Source organism: Neofelis nebulosa, chromosome 8 (genome assembly GCF_028018385.1).
Source record: "Neofelis nebulosa isolate mNeoNeb1 chromosome 8, mNeoNeb1.pri, whole genome shotgun sequence".
NCBI lineage: Eukaryota > Metazoa > Chordata > Mammalia > Carnivora > Felidae > Neofelis > Neofelis nebulosa.
The window spans coordinates 114,778,005-114,803,285 of record NC_080789.1 but is presented as its reverse complement, the minus strand read 5'-3'; the positions used below and the strand labels follow the sequence as shown (position 1 = coordinate 114,803,285).

The following is a 25,281-nucleotide window of genomic DNA, read 5'->3' as shown; positions in this document are numbered from 1 at the left end:
AGAAAAGGGAACTCTTGTGCATTGTTGCTGGGACTGTAAATTTGTGCAGCCACTATAGAAAACAGTATGGAGATTCCTCAGAAAACATAAAAATAAAACTACCGTATGCCCCACCAATTCCACTTCTGAATATTAAAAAAAAATTTTTTCTGATTACTGAAACTTACATCAAGAATTGAGTATCATCAAATAATCTTCAAACATGAAAACTCATCAAATATTTGAGTATATAGTCTTTTTGAAAAAGTTAAGAGAAACAGCCTCAAATGTGACATAGAAGATGGCACTGGCTGAAGAGAATAATAGGTTTCTAATTTAAAAATCAGAACCAATGGAGGTACTATCCCAAATATACATCCCTCATCAGAAAGGCAAAATGAATCATGCCAAGTAGGTTGCCTCACCCAAATATACTCAAATACAGCTGAGAGCCATCTCTTCAGTCTGCTTTTGGACTTAGACTGCTCGAACAATAAATTCTAAATAGCAAGTAGCACTACCTTATGGTTTATCAAAATTCAGCGAAGTTTCCACTCAAGTCCAATCACAGGATTACAAACACTGAATTACCTATTCATTCAAGTGACAACATGAACATCTGACAGGTGTTGCAGGACACCAGAATGCCCCCCCCCAATACGCCATTTTGATATTCTGATTATTTTGAATCAAAGATATTTAAGAAACAGCAGGTGCAAGGACGTTATGACTCTCCTTTTTCCCTCCTGAAAGCAAAAGATAAAACTCCCATGTGAAAAGTATTCTTATCAGCAGAGATGGTGGTGGGAGGGGTGGGGGAGAACTAGAGGTGGAGAAACCTATACAAAGAAATCCTATTACACTAATCCTTATCTTCCTAGTTACTTCTTCACCATTTACTACCCCTGGCCCAAACTCCTCTGGTCTTGTCAATTCTTCACAAATTTATTGTTTCTTTGTCTAAAATGTATAAAAGCTTCCTGTTCCGGCTACTACTGTAGGTCTTCATCTAAGGTTCCCATGTACAAGTAAGTTTAATAAAGTTTGTATGTTTTTCGACTATCAATCTGTCATATCAGTTTAATACTTAGGCCCAGAATGAGAACCAAAGAGGATGGAGAAATTTTCCTCCCTTATAGTGTTAAGAAACCTACTTAGGTTAAGCATGGATTTGGTGAATTTATCCAGAAACTGTCAAATATACTTATTAGAGAATACATGGAGAAGCAGCATAGGTCACTGGAAATAGTCAAAACTACATTATGAGTTGGGTGACCTTAAGTAAGTTACCAGTTTTCAAAGGACAGCCAGGAAAATCAAATGAGACAACAACAACTAGTAACTTTAAAAATGTCCTAAGCATCAAAACCTCTGAGAGTCCTAAATTTGCTTTCATCCCTAACTTGCTGTAATGTATACAGCAAATCATTTGATCTGTTTCCTCATCTGGCAAATAGTAAGCGTAATGCATGCTCTGCGCATTTCATGGGGTGTTCATGAAAATCACGAATCAAAATGAATGTGAAAGGATTTTTGAAGTGAATAAACAACCATGTAACTGAGAGAGTTAATTCAAAATATGAAGGAGACTCATACTAGCAAATCTGATACAACCCAGGATTATATAATGCCAAAATTAATTTTATCAAGAAAAAAAAATCATGGCTGAAAACAAACCAAAAACATTAGACATACTAGCAATCAAAAAAAAAAAAAATTCAAAGCCATCAGCTACAAAAATTCTTTTCCTTGCAATAAATGAACCAAATTAGCTCAGTTCTCCAACAAACTAAAAGCAGTTGAACACAATCTTTTGTTCAAGTAAGGTGCTTGCCACTTGCAATTACCACCTCAATCTCTAAAACACCAAAAAAAAAAAAAAAGAAAGAAAGAAAGAAAGAAAAAAGTTATATCTTGCAGGATTTCTCAGCAGCAGTACTGACATTTTGAAATGGATAATTCTTTACTGTTGGGGTTGTCCTGTGCCTTGTAGGATATTTAAGAGCATCCCTGGCCTCCATTACTATATGACAGGTGCCATGCCCTCACACACAGTTGTGACAACCAAAAATGTCTCTAGACATTGCCAAATGTCCCAAGAGTGAGGTTGGGGGAAGGAACGAAATCATCCCCAGTTGAGATCCACTGAGCTAAATTCATAGTTGCATATATTCCAGTATTTATCTCACTATAGATTGGTGGCCTAGAATGCAGCTTAAAACTAACACTTTTGCAATATAGAACCAAATTAAAAAATGCTATCTATAGGATAGTAACATCTTAAGAATTCTAGGTATGGCAGGTTGTTATGGTTAAATTATCCCTTCCACTAACATTCTGTTTTTGCTTAATCCCCTCTAAAATTTTCTCCTTGCATGTTCTTTTGCAAAAGCAATTTGGTTAACCCGTCACTAAAGCTTAGTCTCCACCAAGACTTACTAATAATAATTATTGTTTATGTGAAAAAAATCAAGCCTCAATTAATCTGTAAGTAACCACGTGTCAAATGAATCAAAATTAAGTGACACTTGGGGTGCCTGGGTGACTGAGTCGGTCGAGCCTCTGACTCTTGATTTCGGCTCAGGTCATGATCCCAAAATTGTGGAATCAAGCCCTGCAGCAGCATGGAGCACACTTGGGATTCTCTCTCTGTCTCTCTCTCTATCTCTCTATCTCTCTCTCTCTGTCCCTCTCCCCTGCTCTCTAAAATAAAAAAATTTTAAACAATAAAACTAAAATTTTAAAAATTAAGTGACAATTGTTTATATTATTTAAATATATTCAATCATTTACAATGCTAAGTAAAAGGCCACAACTAATATTCAGCTTTTACTGCAAATACAGAAAATATAAATATATACACATATGTACATACATATATAAGTTGAAGGTAATATGCAGGAATAAAAGAAACTACAAGAAGTAGAATTTTAGAAATTATATTTAATGGCCACTACATAACATCACTGGGCTAGACATAATTTTCTACAAGAAACAATTTCCATATATTTAAATGTGTACTCTTAACATAAAGTAGTAGTTTCTAAATTTGATCATGTAAATATAGTTTGTTTTTTTTTAAGAATCTGGATTGTATAAGTTATGTAGGATGGTCAGATTTAGAAAGAGGGGCTTCTGTCTGCAAACAGGAAGACTTACCACAATCTAGCACAATTAAATAACCATCAACTTGCCCTCGCTAAGTCTAAACTTAAAAAGTGACTAAGGCTGAACAATCAGCAGGCCCTTCAAGATACTTTGTACCATTTATGCATATCTGATATTCCTGGGGAAGCCAGCTGTGATTGTGGTATAAAGGAATACTAATCATTTCAACTCCATTAAATTTAGGGAAGCAACAATAGCAGATTTAAAATTTGCAAAACAAGATGGCACATCTGTATTTGTGGAGGGTTCCTATTTAGATGTTTAGAGTGAAGGGGCGCCTGGGTAGCCCAGGCAGTTGAGCGTCCGACTTCGGCTCAGGTCATGATCTCACGGTCCACAAGTTTGCCCTGCGTCGGGCTCTGTGCTGACAGCTCAGAGCCTGGAGACTGCTTTGGATTCTGTGTCTTCTCTCTCTCTCTCTCTCTCTCTCTCTCTCTCTCTGCCCCTAACACATTCACATTCTGTCTCTGTCTCTCTCAAAAATAAATAAATATTAAAAAAAAAAAAAAAAAAGATTAGATGTTTAGAGTGATGGTGAACCGGGTTATCCAGATCAACTCTCCCATGGAAAGCTAAAAAAGCTAAACAAGATATAATTTTATATACTGTAAGAAAAAACTCTGAAATTAATCCAAAATCTACCATGGTGCAATTTTATATAATCTTGTAATGGTTCAAATTTCAAAAACTCCTGATAGGAAGTAATAAAATTGTGACAAATGTATTGAAGTTATAGTATACCCTTACAGAGATCTACAGAAGACACTTATTTTTGTGCATATTGTTCTAGTTTCTAGGTTCTACCACATTCCAGATATGAGATGTAATCTATAATTCCACCTATGACATACACCACCAGATCCCCTTTCTATGACAAAAAAATATATATATATGTATGTATGTGTATATATGTACATATCTCAGTGTTAAAGAGATCATCAGCAGAGAAACTGAAACTTACTCCAATATGTGGAACTTTGGCGTGATACACTTGAAACCAGTGGAAACCTGCCTAAATACCTCACACAGCCCCTGCATCACCCTCTATTATGCAAGCTGCAACATCTCAAGCCAACTCCCTTATTTCACTAGTGAGTCCTGTCAACACTGAGGTAATAGAACTGGAAAAACTCATCACTCCACAATGATACTAAAATATCAGAATTTATTTCATTTGGTAAAAATTACACCGTTGCCAAATGAAACTAATGCAAATATAGTAAAATATGCAAGATTATGAGTAATTCTTTTGTGGAAGAGGAGCCTCAAATTCACCATGCAATTGCTAAGGCATTCTTTTGCTCCTTTGACCCTCTTCATGCCCCATCCCTCAAGTATATGGGGTGGGGGATGGGGGGGCTGCAGAAGGCCAGAATGAAATAATCAACATGTATTTATGCATTTAGTCTACTCTGGTTTTATTCCCACAGGTTTTTCCTCACACTCTGCTCCTCCAAGGAGAGTGCTATGATTTATTCATCTCTGAACTCCCAAAACTTAATCAAATGTCTTACATATAAAGTCATCCCTAACAGCTACTACATGGCAGGCACTGGATTAGGAACCAGAGACAGAGAAGTAAAAAACATACAGACCTCACCCTCATAGAACCTCATGGAAAGGGGATCCTGGATATTGGCCGTGTGAACCGAGCAAAGTAACGAGAGTCTAGTCAGCATGGCCCAACTGCCTGCGTTCTTTACTCCATCGCCAACCAAGGCTTAGGTGAGGCACAAAAGCAGGCTTTCTTTTCAGAAATGTAAATGCTGAGTATCCAGCTCTGACCATTCCTCTAAGTTCCAAATGCGTAAATCAAATGTACAGTTAATGTCTGTAACTACCTACTCAACCAGTCAACTTATAGGTGGTTACAGACATTAATTGTGTGGATCCGAAGCCAGAGACTGCTTGGTTTTGAATCCTGGCTCCGTCACTTGCAGGCTGGGTGATTTTAGGCCAGCCACTTTTAACTAACCTGTGCCTCTGTCCTCTCGTTTGTAAAACGGGGATCATAATGATCTCTAGCACATATAACTGTTACAAGGATGAAATTAATTAATACACGTGAAGTGCTTAAAACCCTGCCCAGTACAGTTGACGGCCACATAGTGCTTCCTGTTACTACTAGCTCTGGTACTACTAGGTCTACGAGGCATCTAAAAGTTGTCCAAGACCGAATTCATGACCTTCGCGGCCAAGCCCTTTCTCCCTGCTCCGTCAACAGCACCACTGTTCTCCCAGCCTAAAACCGAGGAGGTCATGACTTCGCCCTTTTCCTCACACTCCAGATGTAAGCCCACACCAGCAGCTCTACCCTCAAAAGCATACCATGAATTCGACCACGTACTATCGTCTCTACAACCACTTTCCCAGGCCAAGACACCAGCATCTCTCCTCCAGCACAGAACGATACCCTCCTACCTCCCCATGGTCAAGTGGCCCCACTCCATGACCTTACGGCTAGTCCTCCAGCCAAGAAAACTAACATCAGATGCTACTTCCTTGATACAAACCTCCCAGTGGTTTCCTACCACACCTAGAGTAACACCACCATAGCCTACAAGGGCCCCCAAAATCCAGCCTGGTCCTCCAACACCGCCTGCCACCACTTTCCCCCTTTCCTTGCTGTGATCTGTACACTCATCTTGCCACGCCTTGGCCACCTCAGGCTAGCGTCCACCTCCCAGCATCGTTCCTCCGCTGCCCCTGCTGTGACGCACGACAGGACTGCCACGTGGAGCATGGACTCCGCGTCAAACTGCCCAAATTCAATATGTTGAAGCTGTACGACCTCGAGCACGCCTTTCTGGGTGTCAGTTTCTTCATCCACAAAAATGGGAGATAATAGTACCTTCCTCGTTAAGTTCGCTGTAAAAATTTAGTGTTTACAAGACTACCTCAAATACACTGAGTCCATGTGTTTACTGCTCGTATGATCCCTGCCTGAAATGTTCTTACCTCTTCCTCTCGGTTTCATGGATTCGACGGTCACCTCTTTCGGAAGCCTTTCCCTGACAGACCCTATCTACACCTGCTCTGTTCCCCCACTGCCATTCTCTTATCTTCCTTCACCTCACTCTACTTAATCACTGTCTGACATAATACTGTGTTCTTATTCTTTGTAGCCCATTCCCCCACTGGAAAATGAGCTCCAGCAGCTCGCAGGATAGTTGCTTGCTGCTATATTTCTAGTTCTGACTCAGAACCTGACTTCTCAACGAACACACCTCTTATCCAGGCTAGGGGACCTACGGAGGTTTCTTAATAACAATAACCACACTTAGAAACCCTGTTATCCTTACACTTACCCTCTCATTGGTTCCTTGAGAAAGCAACATAAATACACCATCATCTCCCATTTGAGACAGGAAAAGAAAATCCCAAGTTTGGGTGAGCTGTCCTTGGACACAAAGTTATTAAGTGGTAGAACAAAGACTAAAACCCCTGCTCTCTAATTCTAAGGCTTCTCAAAGGAGGTTAAACTGAATTTACAGAAATGTGATCTCTCCATCTCTGGGATAAATACACCCTGTGATGTGTACAATAGTATTCCCTTCAAAGGTCCTAACAAATACTTACCCCTGAATTTCAGAAGTATTACAGTACTAACTCATCAATAACGCGCTAACCCTTGGCAAAACTTTCAAATTCAAATACGACCATCAGATATTCCAAGTGGACACAAAAACTCTAAAACTGAGTATACCTGTGTCGACTATAATGCACTAGTTCAAGCAAGCTGAAAGCTTTCTCTGAAAAACCCAGACAAGGGGATCTCATTTGTTCATTGTCAAGAACATTGTGATAAGGCTACCAGTCATTTCTTGATCCCTGTTCCACTAAGTTCAGTGACAACAGTTCAGATCGCCCATCAGACTCAAGTGTTGCCCATGATCAGTGGGCACCAGGGGGTTAAGGAGGCAAAACTGTGAAAGATCCCTACCTACCAGACCTTTGTTAAATGGCCATTGGCCACCACGTTCTCAGAATAAGGACTGCCTTTCTAAGCTTTCACCTACCAAGTTTACATGCTTGTGTTACCTCACGTGCTCTCACAACGTCCCCGGTTCTGTACGAATGCCAATTAGGCCAGGGGCTGCTTTACCTCCATTTTACACAAAAAGGAAACTGAGGCAGCAGGTGGTTATCTTTATAACCGGTCCTCAGCGATTTGGTCACTTGCAGAATCCCCAAAGATGCCCAGATGTGGAGTCTCTGAAGAAACCCTCCATACCATACTTCACATGTCAAACTCCAGGGCTGAGGGGAATCTAAGTCCCTTCATCAAAGAAGGAAAAAAAGGGGGTCGCTCCCATGTGGACCCTCCTCCTTCCCTGTCCTCGGTCGCAGGCTCCTTGAGCCCTCTCGGCCCCAGGGGAGAAGTGAGGGCCTGTCCTGCGGGGCGCGGCCTCGCCTCCCCGCACTCTCGGTCCCGCCCGTCGCAGAAGGTGCACTCCCGCTCTGGGCGGGCACCTGTCCCTTCGCCACGTTCGGCGGCTCCCCGATCGCCCAATGATCAAACGCCCACAGCCACCACCGACACCGGGAATGCGAGCAACAGAGCGAGCCCCGCAGGCCCAGGGAGCTGCAGGAATCCTTAGAAACTTACAGTTTTCCTACAGCGTGCGCGTCACGGCGAGGTGACGTCACGGGACCCGGCGTTCGGGAAGGTCAGGTCTCTGGGCGCCCGGCCGCACCGCCCCCACGGCTCCGCCCTGCGCGCGACGGCGGGAGAGACGCCCCTTTCCTCGGCGGCTCCGCCCCCGCGGTGTGGCGCCCGGAGCAGGCGCAGGCGCAAGTGGCCTGTGTGGCCGCCTCCTGGGGCGGGGACTGCTTGAGAAAGCTTCTCAGAAAACCTGTGGCCGAGGGCCGGGGACACTAATGGAAAGGGGCGTAGACCACCCCACCCCCACCCCAGGAACACATCGAACTAGCTGTCGCCCTGGGGGTTGGAGTCGGACGCCAGAGTTGTGAGGTAGACTTTCCGCAGACATTGCCTCCTTCCCTCACGTGTTCATTAAAAGTTCTCCACGTGTGGAAACAGCCGTTAGCTCCTCACCAGGTGCCTGCGACTCCTCGAGAGGGAGGAGTCGGCTCTCCCGCCGTGCCCAGCTCCCACCCGGCTCCGCCCCAACCGGACCTGCCTTGGGTAGGCCCCGCCCGCGATGGCTAGACCCGCCCCTCCGAGTCCGCCCTTCCGGCTCCGGCTCCGGCTCCAGGTTCCAGCGCGCGCCCGCCTACCCCGCCTCGTCCCGGGGCGGTCTTAGAGGTTTTAGTGTGTCTGTCTTTCTGAATAACCCGTTTGGCCTCTGTGTAACTACTTATGGATTACCGTTCACCGTTATTAAATGTAACAAACGGTGGTTCCGTGTAAACAAATATGTACACTTCTTGGCGGGTGTAAACTTTCCACAGCCTCCCACTCATGTGACCATACCTTCCAGCGCCCCGGGTCAATGCTTTTATTTCTGCTCTTAGAAAGGACTAGTTATGCTTAAAAGAGGACTCAGTAGAAGGAAAACTAAATGCCCGAGGAACTAACAACAGTGTATTAACAGATTATCTCTGGCTTGTAGGATTCTTACATTGCTCTCGTAAGCGGGAAAAACCATAAACATTATGGTTAAAAGTGGCTCAGACACATTTGTCCTGGGAGAAAAATAAAGGATGGGAAAAACAGGCCTTGGAAGTAAACCCCAAGGTGGAAATATTGTAGGATAGCAAGGATCTCTTAAATACTTACTTGGAATCAAGACAAATGGCTAGATCAGGCATGGGATTTTGCCAGGCAGCTCCAGTGTAAATAAAACTTGAAACAATGGTTTGTTTACACTCTCATTGAAAATACTGTAGTATTTTCACAGAAAGGAGAGATTACAGGAGAATATTATTAGCCTTTAATTCTTGATATCTGAGCTGGTTAAAAAAAAATGTGTATTCAGGAGAAATCGAAATTTTTGAAAAGTTTCTGATGTGGATAATATTTGTACCTCTTACTGTATTTTTATGCAGGGTTTTAAGTATTATCAAATAACGTAAGAAGTTTGTAAAGTCTGTACATGATCATTACAACACTAAATTCCGCCCCCCCCTCCCCCCCCAGGGAGCAGAGTTATAGAAAAATAAGCGGTTTTGAAAAATGCTACATATTTTCAAAATAATTATACTGATATTTTTCTTTGCAAAACAACAATTTTAAGAAATTGTAAATTTCATTGTTAACATACTTACAAAATGTTTTATGTATATCATGCCAAAAGCTGGAATTCTCTTTTGAGATTCCAGATGTACCCATGGGAGTGTTTCACAAGTAAATGTCATCTCTCATTTTTTGGAGTGGAAATGGATAAGAAGTGTACATCAAATTCATTCCGTGTTTTTAACATAGAATACTTTTGCTTCTGTAAGATGGTTTAACAGGATGCATTCTTTTTTTTTTTCCCCATCTTATTCGTTTTTGTTTTTGTTTTTTCTCTTGCTACCTCAAGATTTAAAGCAAAAGCAAACACAAAAACTTCCGATATTTCTAGATGCAGGAAAGAAGTAATGTGGCTAAGAAAAGACTGACAAGCAGAAAGGGCACCCAAACAAAGAGGAACCTCAGGGAACATCAAGTAAAAATTTGTGAGGAAATACACATCCAGATTTAGTCAAGTTTCTGTGACAAACTGGAATCTGACCTAAATAAGAAGCCAGGAGCTAGGGTCAAAAGTGTGTTGATATTAGAGAGAGGAACTGTAAGAAGAACTTATTTCTTCAAGAAAATAAAGCCCTGGACATTCAAGGGTTAGCACCAGAGGGACTAAGGGCCTCTGCTCTGGCCCTTGGGGTTTCAATTTCCCCTGATGGCTCTTTCTCTTTGATATCTGCTGCTCCTAGCAAGCTAGCTCCCAGAACACTCTACTTCATAACACTTCCCTTGGTCCTACACTACAGACTGAGAAAAGCTGGGCTTTAATACTAGGGGAAAATAAAAGGTCGAAATATAATAGCTACTATTTGAGTGTTTATATATACCCGGCACTGCATTATCTCACTTAATCCTTACAAATGGATAAGATAAATGCTGTTATTATTCCCATTTTACACACAAGGCAAACAGGGTACAGGATACTACGTCAAGTATCTTACATCACACAGCCCCTAAGTAGCAAAGTCAAGATTTGAATCCATTCGCCAGAATCCACAGCCATAACCATCGATCCGTATGAAGTTTCATGTAACAATACAAGAAACAGAAACTCAGGGGGTGGTGCCTGGGTGGCTCAGTTGGTTGAGCATCCGACTTGGGCTCATCCATGGTTCATGGTTTCAAGCCCCATGTCAGGCTCTATGTTGACAGCTTGGAGCCTGGAGCCTGCTTCAGATTCTGTATCTTCTTCTCTCTCTCTGCCCCTCTCCAGCTTGCACTCTCTCTCTCAAAAATAAATAAATGAACTTAAAAAAAAAAGAAAAAAGGGAACAGAGACTCAGAAAGTCCAAAAATGTAAATTCTAGCTCCTAAAGACTGATTCCAGAGGTATCTTCTTCATTATTCCCCAGCCTGTCTTTGCATGGATGCTTCTGTTTCATTGTTTAAGGTGCCCATCATAACCCAGTAAGTTGATTTTATAACCATTAATAGATTGCCACCCTGCAAAACCCTAATCAGAATCCAAAATATAAAATATCAGATTGTATCACACATAACGAGGGTAATTTTTCCCGAAGCATAAACTTTGGGAAACTCTTGTTTCAGTAATGCGTGTGTATCCTGAGTTGCTGTGCCAATGTATTTCCTACTATGGGTCTCAATCAAAAGAAGTTTGAAAAACACTATTACAAGCCACCTCTTGCCTGACTTCCATGCATATTTCATCCTTCAGAATTAAGATCAAGAGACACCAAATCCCATTCTGCCACCCCCTTGCATCTGTCTCAGCTCCAAGATCTGGTCTGAGATGTCTCTTTCCAGGCAGCCAAGATAATAATCAGGTCACTCTTGTATCCAGAAATGCTCCTGTCTCCAGTGCAAGCCCAAAAGGGTCCTAATAACTTAACAATAGAATAAACATCCACAAACCAAGAGTTACACAGAATAAAAGAGAGATTGTTCAGAGCAAGGAGCAGGGATAAGGAGCTTAGTGGAATGGAGACCTGAGACAAAGATTGGAGAGCTATGGAGGAGCGTGTGATTAATAACCACACAGTCTTTCACACGTCTGCTGTCACACAGTTTGCAAAGTATTTTGTGTCTCATTTTATCAGCTGTCTTCCCCCATCCCTTTATTTAGCTAATTCCCCCCCCCCCCCCCCACCTTTTGGTCTCTTCTTCTCAGGAACTCCCCCTGAGAGGCTTTCCCTAAGCTGTCTCTGCTCTTGGCCTTGAAAATGATTTTAATTTTCCTTCTCTGCTAGACTGTAAGCTCTGTGAGAGGAGGGACAATGTTGGTCTTGTTCAACCTCAAATCCTCTAAACTTGTAGCTGAACACCCTAAGTAGGCACTCAAGAACTATGTGAGGAAGGAGGAATGAATGCATTGATGAACTCAAATTTAAAGACTGGCTGGTTTTCTTATTCAAGATGCTAGTTGTTTTCTTAAAAGGGGGGACTGTGTCAGAGTGCCTGGGTGGCTCAGTCAGTTAAGTGTCCGACTTCAGCTCAGGTCATGATCTCACAGTTCGTGAGTTCAAGCCCCACGTCAGGCTCTGTGCTAATAGCTCAGAACCTGGAGCCTGGTTCAGATTCTGTGTCTCCCTCTCTCTCTCTGCCCCACCCCCGCTCACACTCTTTCTCAAAAAAAATAAATAATAAATAATAAATAAATAAATAAATATTGAAAAGGGGACACTGTGTTAATAGAAATAATACTGAGAAGAAAAATCCTTTAAAAGGAAAAACATTTTGAACAACGATGCAGCGTATCACAGCAGAACACTGAACAGGAGCAACTCTGTTATTAACTGAGTACTTTTGTTCAAGTCCAGTAACTTCTTAAGAGACTTCAGTGGGCTCAATAAATGTTATTTGTAGTGAAGGTCCTAATAGAGTGTTGCCCCAGGGGAACTCTGGGAAATCAGGGCAGGCCACCTGGAGCCTTATTTGCATAAAGTTCCCTAAAAGAAACTGACAGGCACTGGGAGCTGGCAATTAATCCTTTTAAACAAAAGATGTTGGACAAAGGCTTCCCCCAACCACAAGAGGGTGGGATGGGGGAGTATGGAGGGAAATGGAAGGCAAGTAACTAGTGTCATTGCTCCCAGGAGCCAAGTTCATGATTGAGTACAGGGCCAGGTGCATGCTCTTGAGTATGAAGTTGAAAGAAGCAAACTGCCTTTTTTTTGTGAGTGTGTTGGGATTGGAGGGCAAGGGTGAAAGATGCAGGAGAAAGGAGAGGGTGTCAAAAATATTTACAATTCCTCAAGGGAAAAAAAAAAAACCTCACCTACTACAGCACAACAGGCAGAATATTCCAGAAACAGACCTCTGGGTCTTTGTATATACTGTTCTTCCTCCCTGGAATTTATTTTCTCCCTTATCTCTTAGAAAAGACCTACTCTGGGGCGCCTGGGTGGCGCAGTTGGTTACGCGTCCGACTTCAGCCAGGTCACGATCTCGCGGTCCGTGAGTTCGAGCCCCTCGTCAGGCTCTGGGCTGATGGCTCGGAGCCTGGAGCCTGTTTCAGATTCTGTGTCTCCCTCTCTCTCTGCCCCTCCCCCGTTCATGCTCTGTCTCTCTCTGTCCCAAAAATAAATTAAAAACATTGAAAAAAAAAATTAAAAAAAAAAAAAGAAAAGACCTACTCTTTCTTCAAGTTCAAGTTCTACCATTAACTATCTCTGCTAGTAATAATAGCCAACCTTCACTGAGCACTTGCTTAGATCTAAGGCTCAGCACTCTCTGTAAAACCTTTAATCTTTACAACAATTCATTTTTTTCTCAGAGGTGCAAAAGCTAATGGTGCCTCCTGTAATTGATGGCATCTTCAATTTAATAACAAATAGTGTGTTGTATTAAAACTCTTTATGCTTCTTTCTCCCCCACAAAGCTGTGAATTCTTTGAAGACAGAGCATGATTTACTCCACTTTGTGTCCTTAGCGCCCCATGCAGTTCCTGGCACATAAAAAAACATTTGACAGACTTCTTGAACTCAGTTGGAGAAGGTATTTCGTCTCCAGGGCAGAGTGACAGGTAGGAGCAACCTAGGAGACAAAAGTCATCACTGTTGACACCAAAATTTGTGGTTATCCCCAAGACCTCATTGGCCTGGGAAAACAAAGCCACCACCATCTCTGAGTTTTATCCTGGTTAAGTCCTATCTGGCTGTAAGGTACGTGCTGGTGCCCCTGGGCAATTAACTCAACATGTCTCTTCTCCACTTGACAAATTGTCATTTATTATTTGCCCTTTGTGTTGGGGTCATGCAGTTTTTAACCAATTAAAGCAATTATACTAAGGCCAAATCAGAGTAATATTTTAAAATCTGATTTTGAAAACTCAGATCCAATTAAACTGGAGATGGTACTCAGCTCACAGAGGTGTTTGATTTGTGTTTTTACATTTTTGAGTGGACTATCAGAAAGAAGGTAACACATTTTATTTTTAAAAAAAATTTTTTTAACGTTCATTTATTTTTGAGAGAGACAGAGTGTGAGTGGGGGAGGGGCAGAGAGAGAGAGAGACACGGAATCCAAGGCAGGCTCCAGGTTCTGAGCTGTCAACACAGAGCTGGTCGCGGGACTCGAACTCACGACCTGGGAGATCATGACCTGAGGCAAAGTCGGACGCTCAACCGACTGAGCCACCCAGGCACCCCAGGAGATGACATATTTTAAAAGCAGGCATTTGACTTCTTCCAAAAAGTCAGAAGCTCCGATGATGTCGGCTGCCCACTCCCCCAGGGCATTCATCACTGGAGTGAAGCTGCCTGGTTCAGAGGTGCAGATGTTCCCCATTTTCCCATAACCCCACCTTGGGGACTATTTAACCTACCCCTGAAGGCACTTGAGTTTATGACGAACCTTGAAAGTGAAGGGCTTGATCATTTAAGTCTCTAGCTTAAGAAAGATCATAAAACCTGCAAAATGAACAGCTTTGCCCAGAAATTCAGTAATGCTCTAAATGATTGTCAATAGTCACATTTTCCTTTAGAAATAGATTTTTCACAATGTTTATATATGTCTTCTAGAGAAGAAGTATTTTTGTGCATTAGGGATATTGCTTTTTGGTATTTTGTGCATTAGGATACTGCTTTTTGGTATTTAAACAAAAGAGAAAAATACTTAAGAGAAATAGAGGGCAAATAGACAATAGAGTTCACAGTACGGCCAGGCATATGCGACTGTTGTACTGACTGATTCGCAGAACACGCACTTAGCCTGCAACTTGCTTTCCTTGGCTTCTCAGTTCTCTTGTGACACATGGGAGGAGGGAAGTGAGTGTTAATTATCAGGTTCGTGTGTTGTTCTATACCACAAATGGTAGTCAGGGTCACTTTTACGTTACACTTTAAAGTAAACTCTGAGGCTATATAGAATGTGAGCATTTCATTAGTCTGTTATTTTGGTGAGATTCTCTTGTCTAGACATGTGGTGGGTACTGCTATTGACATTGGTTGCAAATCACAAAACAAAAAACAAACAAACAAAAAAAACCCCACAAGATAACAGGCTTGAACTAGATTGGTTTATTTCTCTCCTGTATAAAAATGTCTGGACATAGGTGATTCAGGTCCAGTTTGCCCATGTCACCTATCAGGGACTCAGGCTCTTTCCATCTTGTTGCTCAGTCATACATGACCTACATTCCCAAAGTCATCTCACAGTCCAAGATGGCACCCTAGCTCCAGTAATCCCCCAGCATGCAAGAAGGAGAAGCTCCAGAATATTCTGCAGCCTGTACTCCTCAAATCCCACTTTTTCCAAGAAGCTTTTCTCAGCTAATTAAGAGACCGAAGTGTTGATTTCTAAATTCACTTAAAACCGACTTTTCCGGGGCGCCTGGGTGGCGCAGTCGGTTAAGCGTCCGACTTCAGCCAGGTCACGATCTCGCGGTCCGTGAGTTCGAGCCCCGCGTCAGGCTCTGGGCTGATGGCTCGGAGCCTGGAGCCTGTTTCCGATTCTGTGTCTCCCTCTCTCTCTGCCCCTCCCCCGTTCATGCTCTGTCTCTCTCTGTCCCAAAATAAATAAAAAACGTTGAAAAAAAAATTTAAAAAAAACCCGACTTTTCCAAGATTTCAATCATTTAAATACTTAAGATGTATTTATATTATGCATAGTCTCAATATCTCTGTCATCGCCATTGTTCTTAAATCTAGAACAATGATTCTCAACCTTGGCTGCACATTAGAGTGGCCTGACAAACTTTGAAATGAAAAAGCAGTGCTCAGGTGCTGCTGCTGGTCCAGGATCCATACTTGGAGAACAACTGCAAAGGTGAGAGAAGACTGTCAGCTGGGGGCCAGGGAAGGGGGCTGTTGAGAGGGGGTTCACACCAGTTGTAGGTTCTGTCCGAGGCTCACGTGTACACAGGGCCCTAGGGAGTATGTGTGCCAGGGAAGCTAGATGCCAGCCTAGGATTCTATACAGATGGTCCTGAGGCCGAATGTGATCCAGAGGCACGAGGCTTCATATCTGTGAATGGATGACGAAAACCCTTGGGCCAGGATGACCAGGACTGGAAGTTACCAGGCACTGAAGGGCTGAGGCTTTTCCCCATTATTTCTGGGTTTATGTACAACCCTAAGAGAAGGAATAGGAGCCAGGAAAGATAGATAGATGATAGATAGATAGATAGATAGATAGATAGATAGATAGTATTTTTGACCTCTCTAGTGTGGAAACTAAGTCAGGTTGGATTTAATTTAGAAAAATTAAAGAAATGTGATAGCTCTTTTGACTCAGATATCAGGGAACAAAATTGTGGATTGACAAAAGCTGATATATGTGCAGGAAAATACCTTATATTTAAACAATAGTTTATTGTCATATGTAAGTTCTCATGCTCTATTATCTGATTAGAACTACAAAGCTATGCTTTAGAGTGAATACAAAGCAGAGAGGTGATGTCAGGAGAAACAGGATGGGGGCACCTGGTGGTTCAGTCAGTTAAGTGTCTGACTCTGGATTTTGACTCAGTTCATGACCTTGCAGTTTGTGGGTTCGAACCCCGAATTGGACTCCACACTGCTGACGGTGCAGAGCTTCTTGAGATTCTCTCTCTCTCTCTCTCTCTCTCTCTCTCTCTCTCCCTCTCTCTCTGCCCCTCCCCCACTTGTATGTGCGCACACATACTCTCTCTCAAAATAAAAATAAATAAATAAATAAACTTTAAAAATTTCACAAATAACAAATACATAATTCAATGAATTTTAACCAATAAATAAAGCCATGTTCCCACCAAACAATTTTAAAATACATATATTATGGAATATTCTCATCACCCAGAAAGTTCCCTTTTGCTACTTTGTGGTCAGTCCCTTCCCCTCCTCTGGTCCCTAGTACCAGTGTTTCTTTTGCCTTTATATAAATAGATTCATATAAATAGAATAATATAGTGTTTTGTGTCTGGCATCTTTTACCTAGCGAAATGTCTATGAGATTTACCCACATTGTTGTATCAGTAGTTCAAACCTTTTTTTATTGCTGTATAGTATACAATATTCTGGATATATTATAATCTATGTTATCCATTCACCCATTGACACACATTTGAGTTGTTTCCAGTTTTGTCTATTATAGATTAAACACCTATAAGCCTTGGAATACAACTCTTATGTTTTCTTTAGTCTTGGACAAATACCTTGTAGTGGGACTGGATTTTGTGGTTAGTATATCCTTAACTTTGCAAGAAAATTTTAAACTGCTGTGCAAGGTGGCTGTACAAATTTACATTCTCATCAGTAATGTATGAAAGTTCTAGTTCCTTCACATTCTCACCAACATTTGGCATTGTCAATCTTTCAGTTCCTTTGTTGTTTATTTTCTAGTGTTCTATCTAAGAAAGGTTGGACTCACCCAAGGTCACAAAGAATTTCTCTTTTGATTTCTTCCACAAGTTTTGTAGCTTAGCTTTCACATTTAAGAATATGATCCATTTAGAATTAGATTGTTGTATAGTGTGAAGCAAGAGTTGAGTTTCTTTTTCTTTTCCCATATAAATAGCCAGTTGTTCAAGCACCATTTATGTTACAATTATCTTTCCCCAACTGAATTACCGTAGTACCTTTGGCATCATCTTTGTCATCTTTTTTTTTCCCCCCCCACAAAATCCCATCTGATCTCTTTCTAACTAATCTTTCCTCACTTGAGATCATCCTTCTCAGTATGGTCAGATTTAGGCTAAAAAAATAAACCTCCACCACCACCACCAACAACAACAAAAACGTAAAACCTCTGCAGTGGCTTCTGTGACACATTGCTCAGATCCCTCCTCCTCTTCAGATCCCTGGATGGAGACATTTGTTCCAGCTTCTGGACGTGTTGGTTGGTGATAGTTCACAGCTGTGTCCCTCTCCAGGCATTCTCCCATCTGCGGGCATCAGCCATGCCCAAGGCTACCCCTTATCTCTGGAGACAGCCCACATCCAGTCATTCTCAGTGTGGGTAAGAGGCCTAGTGGCCTGGCTTCAAGGTAGGACAACTCTGAACAGCCATTGTGGCTCAAGAGCTACAAGGGATCGGCTACAGCCTCTGATGCATCTGCTTTAAGGCCCAACTTCCCCTCTTCCCAGTCCTCCTTCTCCTTACTCTCTTAGAAGTACTGTTCCCGGGGCGCCTGGGTGGCGCAGTCGGTTAAGCGTCCGACTTCAGCCAGGTCACGATCTCGCGGTCCGTGAGTTCGAGCCCCGCGTCAGGCTCTGGACTGATGGCTCGGAGCCTGGAGCCTGTTTCCGATTCTGTGTCTCCCTCTCTCTCTGCCCCTCCCCCGTTCATGCTCTGTCTCTCTCTGTCCCAAAAATAAATTTAAAAAAATGTTGAAAAAAAAAAGAAGTACTGTTCCCAAAACTATTCCCTATATGAGTTGCTGCATGCAAATCTCAGGGCTTCTGTGACTATTTCTCAGGGAGTCTGACTTCTGATAATCTTAGAGCTGATTATGTCATTTCTCTGCTTACAGTCCTTTGCCTACAATCTAAAGTAGTATCTCCTCAGTGAGGCATACAAAGGCTTTCATAGGTTGGCTCTAATTCATTTCTCTGTCCCCAACTTCCTCTGTCACCATGGACTCTGTCCTTCAGATAACTTTATTCATTTATATCCCCTCATTCCCCATTACCCACTTGTTTGCATATGGAGCTTCTCTCTGCCAAGGATAAATTTCCCACCTTCTGCTTATCCTTCTGTTCTGCCCTGGGTCAGATGTCACCTCCTCTGGGAAGTCTTCATGTTTCTCCCCACAGTACCATACAACTGTTTATATAAGAATTTGCCATCTAATACTGAAACTTATTTGTTTACCTATCTGACTCTCTTACTAAATTATGAACTTCTCTAGGCAGGGACTGAATCCTGGGCCCTGTGCCATCATGGATTATAGATTTGCAATACATTTTTGGTGAATACATGAATAATATATACCAAGATCAGATGGGCACTGTAAAAAGTATTCAACATTTGGAAATTTTTGCTGTATTTGGTTCATGGTTTCATATATCTAGAATGTCATGTATCTCCTTTAACATAGTCTATATATTTTTTTAATCTTTTTAAGATTCTGGACTACCATGTTGACTGGCAACAAATCCAGGCAAATACTTTAAGATGAAATGAAATCCAAACCTCAGATCTTTAAAGTTAGTTCTGTATATATATATATATATATATATATATATATAGAGAGAGAGAGAGAGAGAGAGAGAGGACAGAGAGACGAGGGGTAGAAATATCAATTATTTCAGGGGAAAAAAAAGACAGAGAAAGAAAGAGGTGGGGAGAGAGACCTGATTAAATTGGATTGGTTAGTTAGAGACTGGAAATTTTCCTCCCTTTCCCAAGAGGCTTATTTTTTATCTTTCTTTTTCACACTGCAAAGTGTCAAATTAAATTGCAAAGTTAATTCTCATCACTAAGGAAGGGATTCTAAATGTATTAATTAAGGATTACTGGGCATTTTAATTTTATTCATGAGAATGAAAACTTTTTAATAATTAACTATGTGTTCTCTTTTACATATTTACATTGTTATAGCATATTACAATTTAACATCAATGCACTAGACTCTAGTTTCCAGAGACTTGGATGACTATTTTAAAAGAAGAGCTGTGCTTATTGATATATTTGATTTTATGAATTATGATACTGGAGTTCCCTTGAGAAATCATGTTCTCTTTTCTTTACAGATGAAGTCCTTACCAGGACGAGATCTTATCTTGCAGGAAGCCATGAGTCCACTGTGGAGAAGAATGATTTGGATTTCACTCTGGTAGAACATGAAGTACCTTTTGAATTCTTTACTGTCTCTTTCAGTGATTTATATTATGCATGAAAATAAGCTTTAGCATTTTTCAAAACAGATGAATCTATGTTTATGGAAATTGAAGTTGTGCTGCAGGAAAAATCTAAGAGAAAAACACAAAAGTATTTCTTTTTTGGTAAGGTAACAATGTAAAAGCAAGTAAAAAAAATGAACAAGAAAAAGCAGTGTTATCTTTGAAAATCCAGGTATTTATGATTATGTCAAAATCCATATTTTAAACAGTGAAGCATTCATTGGAAACGTTGGAACTGTCTTCTTTGCAAAATAAATGTTGAGAAGAGTGTAAATTCTAAATGATGAAATGTATTCTGAAAATAAAATTATAAATTTATAAATTTAAAATTAAAAATATGTCCCTTTTTCCAAATTTGCTTTACCTTTTAACATTTAGCTTGGACCCTTCTGCTATTTTTGCTCAGTAAATCAGCTATTCTAGTTCACAGAGAATATTAAAAAAAATATAACTGTAGAGAAAGGAAACAGCAATTGAATGATGCAGTGTTTTAAGCAAACTAAATTATAGTGCTTCCAATGGCAGCAACAGTCAGAGGTTTCTTTTTTAATTAAACCATGAGTTTTTATTAACAAAATAAAAGCCTTAGCTTTTTATATATGTACAAAGAAATTATGTGCGTAGACGCACATTGTGCCCTTGTCACCTTGACGGACAGAGATTATTATTAACAATAGTGTAATACAGGCGTACAGAGAATGTGGAATTCTGTCTGTCTCTGTTAAGATTTAGATCCTGCCAGTGGGTAGCAGCTGTTTTAAATTTAAGAGGACAGGAATGGGTTAGCGACATTTTGTAAGAAATAAATGAGCCCTCAGCACACACCAATTGCTGGTAAATTCAGAAAATGATCAACATTCTTCCTTGAGCAGGAAAATAAGATAGGAAACGCACCTGCAAAGACTTATTTTCAAAACAGAAAAGATGTTGCTGTGGAACAAAGACATTTGCCAAAGTTTCTCCTTTCTACTCTTTACACTTTTTCCCCCATCTTTTGTCTTTTCACATTCAAGACCATTTCCTGATTTCAATTATTTTCCTAAAATCTTAGAGATTTTGAATTAACTAATACACACCCCCCCCCCCAAAAAAAAATCTTGACAACTCAGAGGTGTCAACTTCAATTTTAAAACCAAGAAAGTAATTTTCCATTAACATTTGCTCAACATCAGTTTCTTCCTTTGGTCTATGCTTTTTTTTTTTTTTTTTTCTCTATGAAAATAGCATCAACATTTTTTAAAGAACCAAACAACAAAAATCAATTAAAAAAACAAAAACATCAGAAAAACATAATAACTGTATAATAAGCAAGATAATAAAGGGGCTGCTAACACCATATTAAAAATAGCTAGTATATTTTATGCTTTATCGTCTGGTTGGCGTTCCAGACAGTTGGTGAAAAACTTTGAACAAACCTCTGAGTCAGTAGTGTGAAATTTTAAACTATAAGCTTTCTAATATTTTTAAATATCACATAATTGATGTGAATGAGACAATTTATATATCTTAATAAACCTAATTTAAAAGAAAAACTAATTCCCCCAAGTTGCCATTTTAATTTCCTGAAGTAGATTCCTATGTCTGTCACTTAACACCCTATAAACTATATGTATTTCTTATTTCCTTGTCTTTAAATCATAATCCCAGAAAACCTTTGAAAAGAAGGATCTCATATTTAGAAGTAAATGAAAAGGTGAGATAAAAATATAGGATAGTAATGTAGACTATACTTAATATGATCAAACTATAGTTCTCTGCCATAATTTACTTTTAAAATTAGATGAATATCATCAAAATAGTTCCCTGTATCTGTGGTTTTCAAAACTGTGTGTAGGTTTTTGCCATCATCAGGGATATGATCCACATAAACACATACACACACACACCAAAGAAGCTGAGGTAAACAATTAAACTGAATTGAACAAATTAAACTGAATTAAACTGACAAGAAGTATTTGAGGCCATTTTCAGGCTACATAATACATTAAAATAGAGTATTTTCTCAAATAAGTCCAGCTCAAGCTTTAGAAAACTGCATTTTAATAAAAGGATACATAATAATCATTCCTTATAATCAAAATTAGAACGCAAAATTTAGAATAGTAGGGAAGGTAGAAAAAGGAAATAGTAGTAGCAAAAATTCTGATTACAATCATTTACATTACTGCTCCCAAACATGACATGACAACATGAGAAAAAGATCCTTCATGACTGTGATTATAAATCCCCAATCATTACCTACCAAATCACATAAAATTAGAACTAGAATTAAAACAAAAACAGATAGGGAAAAGACTCTCAGAGTGCCACCTCAGCAACATGCTTGTCTAATTTTGATGTTTTTTTTCCTATTGCTATTGGGATTGAAAAACGTTTGCCCTACACTATTATTTGAATATAAAATTTGAGCCAGCATTTGGTCACTCCCTTAAATTTCAAGATCCTTGGTGGTACAGAATACATTTTTACTTATCTATCTCCCAGTATTGTGTTGTGCACATAGAAGATCCTTAAAATGTAATTTAAAAAAGACACAAATTGGGGTACCTGGGTGGCTCAGTTGGTTAAGCATCTGACTTCAGCCTAGGTCATGATCTCGTTGTTCCCGAGTTCAGGCCCCACATGGGGCTCTGTGCTGACAGTTCAGAGCGTGGTACCTGTTTCAGATTCTATGTCTCCCTCTCTCTCTCTGCTCCTCCCCCACTCATGCTCTCTCTCTCTCAAAAATAAACATTAAAAAATTTTTTAATGTAAAAAAAAAGACACAAATAAAAAATAGCATGGCTCGGGGCGCCTGGGTGGCTCAGTCGGTTAAGCGTCTGACTTCGGCTCAGGTCATGATCTCGCGGTCCGTGAGTTCGAGCCCCGTGTCGGGCTCTGTGCTGACAGCTCGGAGCCTGGAGCCTGTTTCGGATTCTGTGTCTCCCTCTCTCTGACCCTCCCCTGTTCATGCTCTGTCTCTCCCTGTCTCAAAAATAAATAAAACGTTAAAAAAAAAAAAAAAAATAGCATGGCTTGTCTTTTAACTTAATCACAAAGACATATTAACAGATGCTTTGAAGGAAAAAAATCAAGTAAAGCTAAATCATAGAAAATAGTTGCCAAATCCTTTAGCTAGTACCTTAAAAGGGCAACATGATAAACTTTGATGACTAGTTCAAGTCTTCAATGGGAGCAAAGTGGGAGAAGCCCTGAAGCCTCAAACCATGGAAATCCAATTTTAACCTAAACAAAAAGTATTTTGTTGAAAATGGTTTCATACAGGGGCGCCTGGGTGGCTCAGTCGGTTAAGCGTCCGACTTCAGCCGGGGTCACGATCTCGCGGTCCGTGAGTTCGAGCCCCGCGTCAGGCTCTGGGCTGATGGCTCAGAGCCTGGAGCCTGCTTCCGATTCTGTGTCTCCCTCTCTCTCTGCCCCTCCCCCGTTCATGCTCTGTCTCTCTCTGTCTCAAAAATAAATAAACGTTAAAAAAAAAAAAAAGAAAAAGAAAATGGTTTCATACATTAAAAATCCTTGATGCATATATTTTACTAATTTGTCTTTAATCTTCTGAGAAAAGAAACAATGCTGAGACAATCTACCTTACAAAACATAACACAGTACCCCAAAAATATGCAAAAGTAATTATTGCTACTAATTAAGTGTTGGAAAATTTAAAAACTCTATGAAAGCATGTTTAAGGAGAGAGCATCAGCAACAATTCACAAAATTTCAGGGTTCTGAAATGAACACATAGGCCCTGAGAGATCTAGTTGAAATAATATTAAATGTATCTATTGTTATATATTTTAATTTCTTATATTGAAGAAGATGTAAAATTAAAACTTATTACAGAATAAATGCTAATTTTTCAAAAAGTAGACTTACTTTAAGATCTATTACATTTTTCTTAATGTTTATTTATTTTTGTGAGAGAGAAAGACAGAGTGTGAATGGGGGAGGAGCAGAGAGAGAGGGAGACACAGAATCCAAAGCTGACTCCAGGCTCTGAGCTGCCAGAACAGAACCCAAAGTGGGACCCAAACCCACAAACCATGAGATCACAACCTGACCTGAAGTTGGACGCTTGACTGAGCAAACCAGGTGCCCATATCTTATGTCAATAATTATCAATCATATGGTCTTACAAGGTACTGTGATATTGACTGAGTAGGAGAAAAATATTGGTAAAGCACTGATATTCAAGGATCTTTCAGTTTAATAGAGACAATAAGATAGTAGGAAACAAGTAAAGCAATACATGATATAAAATTCTATTACTCAATTTCAGCTATGAATATAAGTTCTAAATAAACATTCGGCAATCAGATTTGGCAATGTCATTATAAGCCATAATCAAGTAGGTTTATTAAGTGAATTAATATATATGAAGTTCTTAGAGCATATGTAGTGCTACAAAAGTGTTAACTATTAGCTATTTATTCCATAAATGTAAAGGTGATTCAACATTATGAAAAATGCCTAGCTTAGTACATCAACAAAGAAAAAATGTATTTGTCAATATATAATAAACACATTTGACAAACTTCAACAGCAGTTAACCAAAACCCAGCAACCACATACTAAAAAGTGAATGGTTAAAGTTATCATCATTAAAATCAGAAAATAAATAGGAATACCTACCTACTTAACAATCAGGGGTCAACCAGAAGGAAGAAATCACACCAGTTATTCTAGCAGAGAGAATTTAACATAAGGAATTATTCCCTAAGTGGCAAATTATTCACAAAGTAAAACAAGTTTAAAAAAAGAGAGAGAACTTGGAATCACAGAGGTAGTAATTGCAGAAAGTAGCCACTATCCTATGATTGGGTGGGATCAAGAAGAGAGATTGGATTTATTAAAACTTAGAAGTTTAGAGAAGGGCCCTTGTGAAAATGAAACTCAGACCCCTGGCATCTCTGAGTAAGGGAAGGGGAGTGCAATGGGATGGCTTCTGTACATATTGGAAAACCATTTATGGAATTCTCCTACTGCTATTGGATGGAAATGCTGCTGCCAAGATGAAGAGGCATTGGTGAGATGACACTCATAAGAACTTGGAACAAATAAGAATCCCCCAGAAAAAAAATAGGAAAGAACAAGTCTTCCTTCTGCAGCCTGGGATCTCCCAGCAGTATCCCTGTCAGCAATTTACCATGGAGCACCATGAGAAGCAAAAACATGGTTTGCAGAGTTCTGGTTCTGGCATCAGAAGTGAAATATCAAAGGGTAGGTCTGGAACTAAGAGACAATATCTTAATAAATGGCATATTTACTATTATTGTCATTCAAAACTATTTGGGAGATTTAGGCTAATATGGAAGGTAAGAAAACAAAATAATCAATAATAATCAGTATAAACGCCGGATGAAAAAAGGGAGAAATCACTTTACTTGCAGAAGATATTATACCTAGAAAATCCAAGAAACTTTAGTAAATTATTTTTTAAGTAAGAGAATTAGGTAAGGTGGCAGGATATAAGACAAATATACAAACATCAGTGCCTTGTCTCTGTACTTTTTGTGTTGGTTAACTTTGCTGTGTAACAAAACAACCCTAATATGGCAGTTTTATTTCTCAATTTCATTTACCTGGGGGCTGAGGGTTGGTGTTGGTAGACACTGCTTCATGAGTCTCATGTTTCTACATGTCCTGTTGGGTCTGCTAAGCCTTTAAGACCCT

General features: G+C 40.1%; 1 protein-coding gene across 2 annotated transcripts in view; it reads right to left on the bottom strand.

Moving 5' to 3' along the window:
- Positions 1–8,201, bottom strand: part of ZNF438 (zinc finger protein 438) — a 178,606-nt gene extending 170,405 nt beyond the window's left edge. For both annotated transcript variants that reach the window (XM_058681550.1, XM_058681551.1), the window contains exon 1: positions 7,757–8,201. The gene's annotated coding sequence lies outside the window, so the exon portion shown is untranslated. The remainder of the gene's footprint in view (positions 1–7,756) is intronic.
- Between the last annotated feature and the right edge of the window lie 17,080 nt (positions 8,202–25,281).